The sequence below is a fragment of the Oryzias melastigma genome, linkage group LG17 (assembly GCF_002922805.2).
Source record: "Oryzias melastigma strain HK-1 linkage group LG17, ASM292280v2, whole genome shotgun sequence".
Classification (NCBI taxonomy): domain Eukaryota; kingdom Metazoa; phylum Chordata; class Actinopteri; order Beloniformes; family Adrianichthyidae; genus Oryzias; species Oryzias melastigma.
In genome coordinates this window covers 8,290,284-8,303,325 of record NC_050528.1, presented here as the reverse complement: position 1 = coordinate 8,303,325, position 13,042 = coordinate 8,290,284, and the positions used below count along the sequence as shown (strand labels likewise).

The following is a 13,042-nucleotide window of genomic DNA, read 5'->3' as shown; positions in this document are numbered from 1 at the left end:
ACAGGTAACACTTTATTAAGATTTCTTATAAAGTCCTTATAAGACATTAACAAGTTTAAGTAATTATACATGTTAATAAGACAATAATAAGAATGTGTGGATGTTTTACTAATTCTACTGTTTAAATGTCTGTATGTAAGCCAAAGGGCCGACTGCATTGAGATCAAACTTTATTCTCTTTTCAATTTAGTTGATGCAAAAGAGGTACAGACATGTAACATGTTCCATCACACGCAGCATGACCTCACATGTTGCAACATAACAAGAAAGCAAACCATCCAACACTGTATTGTCCGTCTGAATTTCATAATCATTTCCAGCAAAGACTGAGAAGAAAATTGAAAAAAACAACAGGCGAATTTCACAAGAAAGCTAGAAAAAAGAGAAAAAAAAAGAAAGATGTGAAATTGAACGCCTGTCAACAGAATCTGGGGGATTTGACAGATGACTTTGCATTGCGAAAAGCCTGGTGAGTGCGCCGATAAAGTAATTTGAACTTTAGTTTTGGCCTTGGCACTGACAGCTGTGCTTTCAACACCTGTGCTCTCATATGTGTCATGCAGTGCCACCAAGAACTGTTTTAATCTGTTAAAGTGCTCCCAGAACAGACTTTTCCACATATGCCGGTCTGTTTACTCGGAATGTTTTCTTCAGCTCATCTCGTGTTGCTAATTGTTTTAAGGTTGCATTAACGTACCTGTTATCTCATCAACCTTCTGCTATTCTGATATTTATTTATAGCCCTCTATGCCACTGGGCCACAGCTGGCTAATTTCCTTCCTCCTGTAAATCTGGGATGTTGAACGGCATCTGGCAGCAGGCTGACAAAAACATCATTGTACTCAAATGCATGAAATAGTGTTTTTCTTATCAACTCTAATGGGAAGTCGGTGTTTTTGATGCTTGTTCTGTCAGAGGAACTTAAGTTTTCACACGTTCCTCAGTGTTCATCAACACTTGTATTCATTCGAGGAGCAAAGACATTTGTTCTGTGGAGGAGGAAACAACCAGATGAGTGATGTGGCCAGATGGAAATCTTTTTTGTTATGTAACCTCATTTCATATTCTTGGCTATTGTAAATTATTTTAGATTGCCCCAGACTCCCTGAAATACATCCTTCTGACAGTTGGGTTTTATGGTGCAGCAATGAGCCTGTGCTGCTACCATGAATGGGACCTCCACCTGTTCTTTCTGCTGTAGTTGGAGCTGATGGTTACAAATGATCAGGAAGTGGTTCTAGACTTCGTTTTTATTTTATAACCCCCCTAAAGCCTTACGCTAATTCCCTTTTGGTCTATTTTATAAGCATTCCCAGTGGTCCTTTAAATATGGTTATGCCATCTTTAGTTAAAAAAAAAAAAAAAAGAATAAAACTTATGCCGTCTTGACCTATCTCGGTGGGTGGAGGAGTTTAAGTATCTTTGGGTCTTTTTCGTAAGTGAGGGATGATCAGAGCGTGAGATCCACAGACAGATTGGAGTGGCGTCCACCGTCATGTGGTCGCTGTACCGGTTCGCTGTGGTGATGAAAGAGAAGAGCCAGAAAGCAAAGCTCTTACTTCACCGGTCAATCTTCGTTCCATTACTCTGTGGTCATGAGCTCTGGGTTGTGACGGAAAGAATGAGGTCCCAACTCGCAACAAGGGGCCGAAATCCAAAACAAACCTTAGGTCGCGGGCCGAACACGATAAACATTTATTAAACACTTTAAAATTACATTTGTAAAACTTTAAAAATGTAACTTTTTAACATAATTATGAACTAGATATATAGCATTACCTGCGATAATGCTAGTGTGAATGTTGTAAGCTGAATGAGTCCGCTGAAGATGCTAGTGCTGATAGCTGAAGATGCTGAAAATGATAGCTAAAAACACTGAAGCTGATAGCTGAAAACACTAAAGCTAATAGCTGAAAACGCTGAAGCTAATAGCTAGCTAAAAAATTAGCTGAACTCTAAATTAGCCTAAAAAAACAATAAAAAAAAAATAGCTTAGCTAAAACAGCTAGCATTTAGCTGAAAAAATAGCTAAACTTCAAAATATCCTAAAAAACTTAAAAATCCTTAATTAGCCAAAACAGCTGGCATGTAAATAGTAACTTAACTCCAAAATGGCTTAAAAATTTTCAAAAAGAAAAGCCTAAATTAGCCAAAACAGCTAGCATGTAGCAGAAATATTAGCTAAATTCCAAAATAGCCTAAATTTGTTTTTGTAAATGCCAAAACAGTCTAAAAAGCTAGCAGAATGACAATTTTTAGAGCTTTTAAACCGTAACCTTTTAACATAATTATGAATAATAAAAGGCATGAAGATTATTCAGGAATAAATCAACTTAAACCTTTAATAACTTTCAATATTTTACCCTCCATAAAATTGTATTTTGTCAAAATTATGCAAGTTAGAAATAAGCTAAAATAAGGTAACAATAACAATAAAGTAAAATGATCTGCAGGGCCGGATCCGGCCCCCGGGACTTGACTTTGACACATGTGCCTTAAGTATTTACATTTTGAATGTTTCCTGTGAGAGCTTTGTGGCTGATTTTTCTTGTTTCGCTTTTTTTGTTGCTACATCTGTTAAAATTTGCACGGTTTTCTGCTTCATTTACTTTTTGTCTAGCGTGTCTGCTGATTTACTCCAGGTGTGTCATTCGCCAAAACACCTGAGGCTCATTTTCCTCGTCAGTTCATTTTTTTATTTAAGCTGGGTTTTCCCGCCTGTCTTTATTTTGTATTTCATTTGTCTCCTTTCCAAAATCCAAAAATATTAAAGCCACATTTGATGTTCTTTTGGATGAGTCATTTTTCGGGAAATGAACGATCAAGCTGTCAGAACACCTGCGCTTGAATCCTCCCTCGGCCCAGCCTGTGATGCTTTCATCTGAGTTATTGTTGAAATGTCCATTCATGAGTACAGTCACGGTAATTTTTGGACCCTATCCCAGCTATCAAAGGACCACGGCGGGGTGGAAACCCTGGGCAGGATGCCAGTCCGTCACAAGGGCCACAGACTTATGCTCAATTTCGAGGGCCAATTTGGAGTCAATGTTTGAAATGTGTTATAATTCCTCAACATTTTTCAAAATAAAGCAGCTTTTATTTAGTACCCAGTGTTTGTTACTGACTGTCTCACTTTGGGCAGCTTAGAAAACGAGAAGATAGAGAAGTTGTGGTGCAGACTCATCAGAATGCAAAGTCTTCTGACAGTGAGTCAGGGGCTGAGGTGGATCTTGGCTGAACTCCCTGGGAGAAAGCAAGAGGTCAGGACAAAAAAGACAGCTTTGCATCTGAGTAAGGAGACAGTGGGAAATTCATGGATGACCACGTAAGGATCTTAATCATCTTGTTACATTTTCAGGCACTGTTAGTGGAATACATGATTAGGAAGGAGTTGGTGCAGCATGGAGAGAGGACGGCTCCACTTAAGACTAAGCTAACTTCAGTGAAAAAGTAGTCTGTAAATGGTAATGAGGTAGTTTGCGTTCCTCGTTATCCAGCCCTTCACAGCAAGTCGGAATCAAACAAGTTTTATTACATATCCTCTTTAAATCAAATTACCAATTTAACCACAGTCATTTAGAGCACAAGGTCCTGTCGTTCTGGTTAAATGTAATTTTCTTAATCTGTCTGCTGAAAAAAATTGAAACTGCAGACTGCAATTACAGAGCGCGATTAAAGAAGACCTGACAATATTAAATTAGCACCACACAGTAGATTGACTTGTTGAAATCTGTCACAATGAATTGTAAAAAAAAAAAAAAAAGTGGGGAGCGTTTTCTCTTCTCTGCGCTTTCATTTTACAGTATTATTAAAGTCCTCCTCCAACTTTATTTTTTTCTTTTGTAAAATTGTTCCCAGTGGTCTTTTGATTATAATTATGCAGGTTTTTAGCCAAAATCAATCGTTTTTTGAGACATATTTTTTACAGAGCTGCAGTAGTTTGTTAGAAATTCGCCTCTTGAGTTCTGTATACACATAAGTAAGCCTCTGCTAATTTCCCAGCATGCCTTTGTTTACACTCTTTTTTTAGCTTATAGCACCTCACAAGCTCAAGCTCACATTAGCAAAGCAAGAAAAAAAAAGGCAAGCAACATCGGATCTATCAAGCTACACAGCTTAGAGGCAGAGATTCCATCAGGATCAAGGAAAATTAAGACAATAATGGATCTTTTAACTTGGATCTTTAAATCTTTAAGATTGGAGCCGAGTTGGGAGACTCTGGCCCACTCATGGCAGTTGCTGCATATAAACCTGACCTACTGGTTTTCATCTGCTCCTGATCCAATACAATTTGACTAAAGAAATACTCAGCTACTCAGTTTAGTCTTAAACAATTTTATATACATTTTTCATCATATGAAAATGCTACAAGACAATAATAAAAACACCCAAACCGCAATTTTCCTTTTTTTCTGTTCAATTTCATTTTTACATATTTTTCAACAACACAAAAGTAACACTCCCAGTGACAAAATTGGCCAAACAATGCAGCCGGAATAATTGATGTATGCCACAGAACAAAATTATGTATGAGAAATCAATTTCTGTATGTATATAACTATGAAAAGACACATAACAAGACTATTAAAACAAAACAGTAAAAATGAGATTTGAAGAAAAAACAATCGAATAAGATGAAAAAAAACCCACTTAAAAACATAACCATCAAAAACACTGTTTTCATAGCAGTGGTTTTAAAATTCTGCTTTTGTTTTTACAAGCTCTCCTTGAAACTAGATTGAGGGTATAGATTAAAGAGACACCACTTTTATTGCTTTGCTGTATAAAAACAACAGCTGTTTTCCTTTTTTATAGGGTCCACTTTGATGAAAATCCTGTTTTTTGTGTTTTAAACATGTTCTTTTGGCCTTTTTCGGATGAGAAAGAACATATTTAAAGAAAATTAGGATTACACTTTTAAATTCCTCATAAAAATATATATATATATATATATATATATATAATTGTGAATCAGGAGCGGATGAAAAAAATGGCATTTAAAAAATGAGGCAGGCCCTGCTCTGCTCCATTGTGATCATCCCCTTCTAGACGACTAGATCCATGAACGTCTTTGTTTTCCTCATCCGAGCTGATATCTGGTTCTAAACTGTACAGTGGGATTTCTCTAGAATTCTTGCCATTTTTGTTTTTCCGTTAATGTTAGGTTGGCGATGTGAGGGGGGACTACAGACTAGCGATAAAGAGTGTAAACAGATGGTTTATGGGAAGTGCAGCCAGGCTTACTCCTGCCCCGCCCACAACTCAGAGTTGAATTTCCAATAAACTACTGCTGCTCTGCAGAAACTATGTCCAAGAAAACAGCACAGTTTTTTTGGGGCTAAAAACAACAATCATGACTAAAAGACCACCAAGAATGCTTTAAAAAATAGATCAAAAGATGTTTGAAGTAGTACTTTATGTTAATGTGTTGTCCGTAAATACATTCATTTTAAATCTGAATTTTCTGTGTTTCAGAGTAGGATTTTTGCGATGCTGTCCATCATGAAATAACACAGACAACATGATGAATGCAGACAGAAATCTGCTGTATTCTCCCTAAACAAAGAACCAGCTGCACAGCCAACAGATGCATTCACTGTTTCTTTTATAATGTTTTACTGTAGAAAAATCCCTTTTATGTAAGCAGGACTTTTCATGCAGCTCAACTCATTCATGCTGCTGTCTGTTCTGTTGAGGTTTAAAAAATTTTTCCACTGTCGAATTGTTTGTGTGGATCACATCTTTTAATCCTTTAACACCGGAAATATCACCTGTGATACTTACAGTATATAACATGCACTCCTTAGTATATAGCAGTGGCGGGCCGTCAGGGCCTGCAAGGCCTTCTCTGCTGGCCTAAAAATATCTGAATCACAGACTGATATTAATTATTTATTATTTCCGTGAATACGTATTCTATAATTCCAAATGCTCTGTCTTCGTCCTTTCATTGCTGTCTCCCTGGTTGCGCTGCTTCCAGACGTGTATTTTCCTATTTAAGCATTAACCAATCACATTGCAGCACCATTTGTTGCTAGGGTCAAAGAAATCTGCCCGGAGGCCTTCACAATCAGTTCTGCGGGCCCTGTAGCATAAAATAATTGTCGACCAAACTGTTGCTTCAACCAATCAGATTTGGAGTAGGCGAAACCAAGGCCAGCTAGCAGGCGCACGGAAACGTCATCATTTTCACGAGCTTTGATTGGACAGCTCGCAGCTCGCTCTGGTTCTGCGTTATGTGACGAACGCAGGTGCCGAGGAGCGGCGTGTCAGGTTGCCAGTGGAAAGCGTCTTATCGTCTGATTTTTGGTGGAAAATGAATGTCTGGGTAAAGTTGTGGCACAGTTTTGTCTGGCACGGGTAAAGGAGTTCCCTGACTCCGTTGAGCGGGAGTGAAGCTGATACGAGGAAATCTACGAGACCCCTGAACGCACCGCGGGCGCTCCGAGCTCACGAAGAGGTGCAGCGCAAAATCCTCGCGCGCACTACCGACAATATTATTTTCCAGACACAGACCAGATTTCATAATCACAAAAACTGATATTTGTCTCCCTCCTGGACCACAAGAGGCTTCAGGAATACCAGAACATTTCCCGCATGCAGCTTTTTCCAGCTTATCACAGCCACGGAACACTTTCCATCTGCGAAACGCATGGACTCTGCACGACAGAGTGATTGAAATCTTCTTGAGGACAGAAAGGATGTATTTTGTGTTTAAATAATCTGGATTTTTGGTGAGTAAATTTTTGCTATCTCCCTACATAATATTGAAATTTTATCAGGTTATTTGTTTATGCTTTTGGTGTGTGTGTGGCAGCTGTACCTGCACTAGAAGTTTTATTGCAATAAAATAGTTAATGAGGGTTGGATTGATTCAGATAGAGCACTACTGAAGGCCTAGGTGTGAAATGCACGGCCCGCCACTGGTATATAGTAACCATTAATGTGATCAACTTAATTCCAGCAGATTCTGAAGGACAGAAAAGCGATGCAAAGCTTCAGAATCTGCTGGAATTAAGTTGATCCCGTTAACAATTGAAAAATTTAGGTAGGTCAAAGAACTTCAACACTGTAGCTGAAGCTCTGGTGTTAGAGGTAAATGAATAACAAGACTATGGAAGCGTAGATGAAAAGATAAATCTCAGTTTGAGCTTGTTTCCTCCCCCTTCTTCCTTCCTTTTTTCCCTTCTCTCTATATGAAAACAGGATGTCGTTTGCCGACAGCACAAACCAAATCAGAGGAGGAGGAGCACTGACGTCATCGTGCTTGGAACGGCTAACTTAAACTGATTTGAGACACTTGGCGTGACGAGATGTTAAAAAGAAAAAGGAATCTTCATTGGCTTTGTCCCTTTAATTGTGTCACAGAATGAATGGTGATGATGAAAAAAATGGAAAAGCTGTTTGGAGAAATGCTTTTTAATTTTATTTAAAATTCATGTAATGCAGTTACATTGAGAAAATGAAAATCAATCTATTTTGTTTTTCAAATTTGATATTTCTAATTGAATTTTGGTACAAATTTACCAGAGAACTTTTTGAAAATGAAATATCAAATGCCCTTTTCTTTATCATTTTAATTTTGTCACAGAATGAGCCATGTTGAAAAAGAAAAAGCCATTTGGAGAATGGCTTTTTTTATTTTATTCAAGAGACAAGTAATGCAGTTACATCATGAAAATGAAAAAGCATTTTAATTTTCAAATGTTATATTTCTAATTAAATTTTGGTACAATTTACTGAGGAACTTTTTGAAAATGAAATATCAAATGTCCTTTTCTTTATCATTTTAATTAGGTTATGGAATGAGCGGTGTTCAACAAAAAACAGCCATTTGGAGGATGGCTTTTTCATCTTCTTCAACAGCGATTATTCTGTAACTGTCTCAGAATGAGTGGAGTTAAAGAAGAAGAAGAAAAAGTCGTTTGGAGAAATTCTTTTTTATTTCATTTAAAAGACAAGTAATGCAGTTACATTGTGAAAATGAAAAAGCATTTCTGTTTATGCAGTATAATTTTCATATTTGTATTTGTAATTGAATTTGTGTACAAATTTATTAGAAAACTTTTTGAAAAGGAAATGTTAAATGCCATTTTCTTTGTCACTTTAATCAAGTTACATATTGAGCTGTGTTGAAGAAGAAAAAGAAAAAGCCATTCTCGAGAATTGTTTTTTCATTTTATTTAACCGACGTGTAATGCAGTTACATTGTGAAAATGAAAAAGCATTTGCAGTATTGACTTTTATTTTGTATTTTGAGTGACAAACACTTCCATACAACACAGCCATTGTGCAGTCGTCTCAAAAATTAGCCACAATCAGAAGGAATCTCATGTCAGTAGGGGCAGGGCGTGAACTTAAACACACTAAAAAGATGGTGAAAGTGTTAGAGAGTGATTGGATTGTTTACACCATAACTTTTTGGAACAAAAACGGATGTTCGTGTAAAACAATAGAAGATTAGGATCAATTCGCTTTGAAATCGGCTCCTTCAGAGAGCAGAGCAAACTCCCTGCATGCCGGGGAGACCCACGGGTTCATGCAGTTTATGTTAAATTGTCTCCCTGCCGTGACTGCGTGGCAACATAACCTTTATCCTCTCTGCAAAGCTTCCCACCGAGCAGCCGTGATGACATTCCCTCCATGGCTTCTTCTCATTTGTTTTGAGCTGACAGAGTGGAAAGCGTTGTGATGCTTTGCTGCTGCTGCTGCTGCTGTGGCCCATCCATTTAAAGATTTGACTTCTTGTCTGATTTAGGATGCCCCTCTGAACGTCACAGTGGTTCTGAACTGTGTTTGTCAGCAATCTGTCAGCTTTAACAAATCTTCTTGTTCGACTGTCACCTTTCTTGGCTTCTTGCATGTTTCGCCTACGGTGCTGCGGTGACTAAACAGAAGAGGCTGTGATGACAGTTTGATAGTTGGTGTGGTGTTTTCAATTAGTCAATGATCCCAAAAAAAAAAAAAAACACCACAATTAGGCTTGTTTAGATCACTACTTGGGTAAATTAGTATTTAGTCGATTATGAAACCTGTTAGTTCTGTTTGACTGCTGTACTCTCATGTATTATTCATAGCATGACTCACTGTCTGGTGGTTCTTGTGAGTATAGAAATGTCCTTAAAGAGTTCAATATGCAGTAAATATTTTTAAAATAAAAGTTTAAAGGAAACTTTTACCTTTTGTGTGAATATATGTACATGTTCTACCTGATTGAACATAATAGCAAAATAACCTAGTAGCCTAACCACTATAGTGTTTATTAACCATTCACACTATAGTGATTCTCCAGCTCTTTTCTGTATGTTTTTCAGCACTTAAACTCAATTACCGTACACTTTCAGTGATTTCAGCAATCTCGGTCTCAAAACAATCTTGTTCAGGACAGTTCTGCCTTTATTTTTGGAGTTCATAAACGTTGTAGTTTCTGAAATATTAAGCAAAATATGCCCCATAGGAAATGAATGAGAAAGCCTTCAAATTCAGTATTTTAAGAAGATTAGACAACAAGACTTTAAATATATCCATGGGCTACGTTTTATTCTTTTATAGTAATTTTAAAAAAATTGGAGTTTACCTAATATTTTAGCAACAGGCTAACGTTTTTGGGCAATTTGTTATCTACTGGGGTTTTTAGGCTAATTTAGAGTTTAGCTAGTATTTAAGCAACAACCTAGTTTTTATTTATTTATTTTTGGGTAAAGGGTTGTTTGGACTTATTTGGAGTTTAGTTCATATTTAAACAATACGCTATATAATATGTTAGCAAAATTGTATTGGGTATACTTAAGCAATTTTACTTCAAATTTTTCAGTAATTTAGGTCAACTTCTCATAGTTAATAGAAATTTTCAGTCTTTTAGCAAATTGAACATTTTGCAAATAGCTCTTGGATTTTCACCAAATCCTTTTAGCAATTAAGAGTAAATTGTAGCACCATTTTCAGCCAAAAGCTTCAGCATCTTTAGTGACTACTTCTAGCAAAAAGCATTCACACTCGCATTATCGCAGGTAATGCAGCTTTTCTTGTTATTATTATTATTGGAGCTATTACCATTATTTTCTTTTTGACAATTACATTTTGGTAACAGTGGTGTCACACCTGATAATTTTTATAGCAACTTAACGGTGTTGAGGTTGGCAGGGAACCTAACTGCTGCTTACCCAGACGTGGCACGCTCTTGCAAAGAAATTCAGTTTATTTCTTGATCTCTTGTTATGTCGGTATTTCTTTTCCTCTGCTTCCCCTAGTGGCAGAATTGCGCATAGCAACAATTTCTTTTAAATAACCATAATTCGCCACAAGATTGGGCTAGAAACTTTCTTTCTTTTCTAAACATCCTTTCTATGTTTTTCTCTTCATGACTTGGCCAGATTAAACCATCTGGCCGCATGTTTGACACCCCTGGCTTGGAACAAAATTTGTAAGTGTGAAAAAAAAATCCTTAATTTAAATAAATATAAAAAAAAATTCTAATCATGATTTTTCTTGATATATTGTAGATCCATAATTTTTGCTCAAACTAGTAAAGCAAAATGTTATTGACAGTTTACAACCAATGCCAAAGCTTTGCAAAAATTTTGGACTCCATCAACTTTACAAAGAAAATCAGCAGTCACGAACATCTCTCAGTAGATGTGAGAACTCTGAAAAGATCTAAAAGGTATATTGCATAAGAGATGACAAGAATTACACAAAAGGTCATTTCTTTATTTTCTGGGAAACGTACAAAAAAAAAGAAAAACAGAACTGAGAGAAAATTTAAAACCGAGATAAAGATCTGACCTACCTGACTAGCAGGGTAATGATGATTCTAAAGAATGGAAGATAAATGCAGCTCTTTATTTATGTCGCTATTTTGAAATGATAAAAGATTGTTTTTGCAAGAAAATCTGTTTTATACGAGCAGATTTGAGATCAGATAATTGCTTTCCTCAGTATCAGAGACGTCCGTGCCATCGCCACGGTGATGGGCTGGAGCTGGTCAGATGTGAAGGGAAGAGCAGCTGTGCGGTATCTGCGCCTGATGTCAGGAGCGGGCCTTGAAACAGAAGTGGGCTGACTCAGTCACTGACGCCGCCGACGCTGACATCCAAACAAAGAGGCAGAGGAAATAAGCCATGGCGTGGAATCAACAAACAGCTGTCAGCCGTCGCTGCGTTACACTGATGGGCGCCACGCAGCTTAAACGGGAGAGGACAGATGGACACGCTCCGTTTGGGTGACGGACTGCACAGCCCTGGGAAAGGTGTGGGGACGGACAGCTTTTTTACTCAGGAAATCTGTTTGACACTTTAAAGCCTTGATGCTGAAACACATTAGGCAGACGGAGGACGAATTGTTGCTCCGCTATTAGTTAAAAATATGAAAAAACTGTGAGGTCTCCAGAGATTTCTGGGCTGGTCTACTTTATTATAACCAAAGCTTCAATCATAATTTAAACTCTTTGGTTTCAACACATAAGTAGATAAATGTCACTGCTGGTTTGGAAATTGCAAAATTTGATTCTCAGTGTTCTTTGTTCATTTAATAAAACTATAATCAAAACAAATTTTGTTTATCGTAGAAGAAGCTATTCCCTGATAATGCTGCCGCAGTGATTGCACGCCGTCTCTGCTGCAGAAACAAAATGTTATTTTATACCCCCTGCACTCATCATCGCTTACAATTTATTTACTTGACATTGAGGAGACCAGCTCGAGCCGTCTGTTAAGTCCTGATCCAATCTAATCTCAGTTTCCATATGAGAAAGAATTCAGGTTTTATTAAACACACTTTACTGCTTGTGTTGCGTCACCAAAACTTTCAAAACAGAACTAAAACTTATTTTTCCACCTGTCACATGCATACATTCAACAAAAGGTACAGCTATGTGCGCATTAGTTCTTAAATAACTTGCAGTATATACTATAAACTTTAAAAACAGTTGAAAATGACTAAAAACTTATGAAATCGAATAATCGATCTGAATAAATCTAAGCTTAATAGATTAATAATCGAATCACAAAAATAGATATCAAACTAACACATAATGCTTAAGTCCGTTAGCTTGATGCAAACGCTTAATGGAATTTCTCATGGAACGGCTAATGCTAACGCTAGGTTGACCTAAACATACATTGCTGACTAAATGAACAACTTTATTTCAACATTTTTTTAGGGAAGCATTTTTAAGCTAACTATTTGTGGTCTAAAGCACTGTTTTTTTGCTCATTCTTATTTATAAAAGTGCGTGTTGCTATATCACGATCGCCACCTAGTGGCCAAACTGAAACGTCCTCCAGGAGAGGCAGAACAATGTTTCCAATGTTAATGATCTGAACATTTTTGTTAGAACTTCTTTAGAGAATCTATATAACACTGTAAGCTGTTAACAATCTCATTATTTCACTAATACATTTTACTTTATGTGAACCACAAAGGAGCCACAAAGTCTTGAAGTGTCTTCAAAAATAAGACACTGATTTGTGTTTAGGTTATTCTTATGATAAATAAGATTATTGTTGTTTTTTTGGCATAAATAAAACATAATCATAAAAAGAAAACAGCTTCTTGTCAAAATATGAAATAGTTTATTTTATTTGACAGATGATAATGTAACTTCCTTTCAAAATAAAAGACTCAATGCAACAACTATATTAGATAGTGTTTTCTATTTTGAAAGGATCACTGGATGAACAAAAAATGATTATATTTTACATTTTTTCACATATTATTTTTGCACATAACAGACATGTTTGCATTTTATTTTGTTGTCACTTTTTTGCACTGGTATGGTGGATGCTTTTATTCTCATTGTTCATGTGGACAGTGACAATAAAGACATATCGAATCTGTGATGTCAGCAGTAATTAATAAAACACATTATGTTCCCATATGTGGCGCATCTCAGCCAGAAATTTGTAAATCTAACAAACTACAATTAAATCTGAGCTAATTAAGTGAAACCTATCATATTTTTCAAAGGATAAAGCACACTTCAAATCTTCAAATTTGTTCTAATATAGAAAATATGCCTCATAATCTGGTATATCTGAACAGC

The 13,042-nt window shown here is 36.6% G+C and overlaps 1 long non-coding RNA gene across 4 annotated transcripts in view; it reads left to right on the top strand.

Moving 5' to 3' along the window:
• Positions 1–13,042, top strand: part of LOC112147266 — a 48,829-nt gene that overhangs the window by 32,181 nt on the left and 3,606 nt on the right. For 3 of the 4 annotated variants that reach the window (XR_004949481.1, XR_004949482.1, XR_004949480.1), the window contains exon 3: positions 10,939–11,248. This is a non-coding gene — a long non-coding RNA (uncharacterized LOC112147266). Of the gene's footprint in view, positions 1–10,938; positions 11,410–13,042 lie in introns of those variants that run through there. The other variant, XR_004949479.1, reaches the window with a different exon arrangement.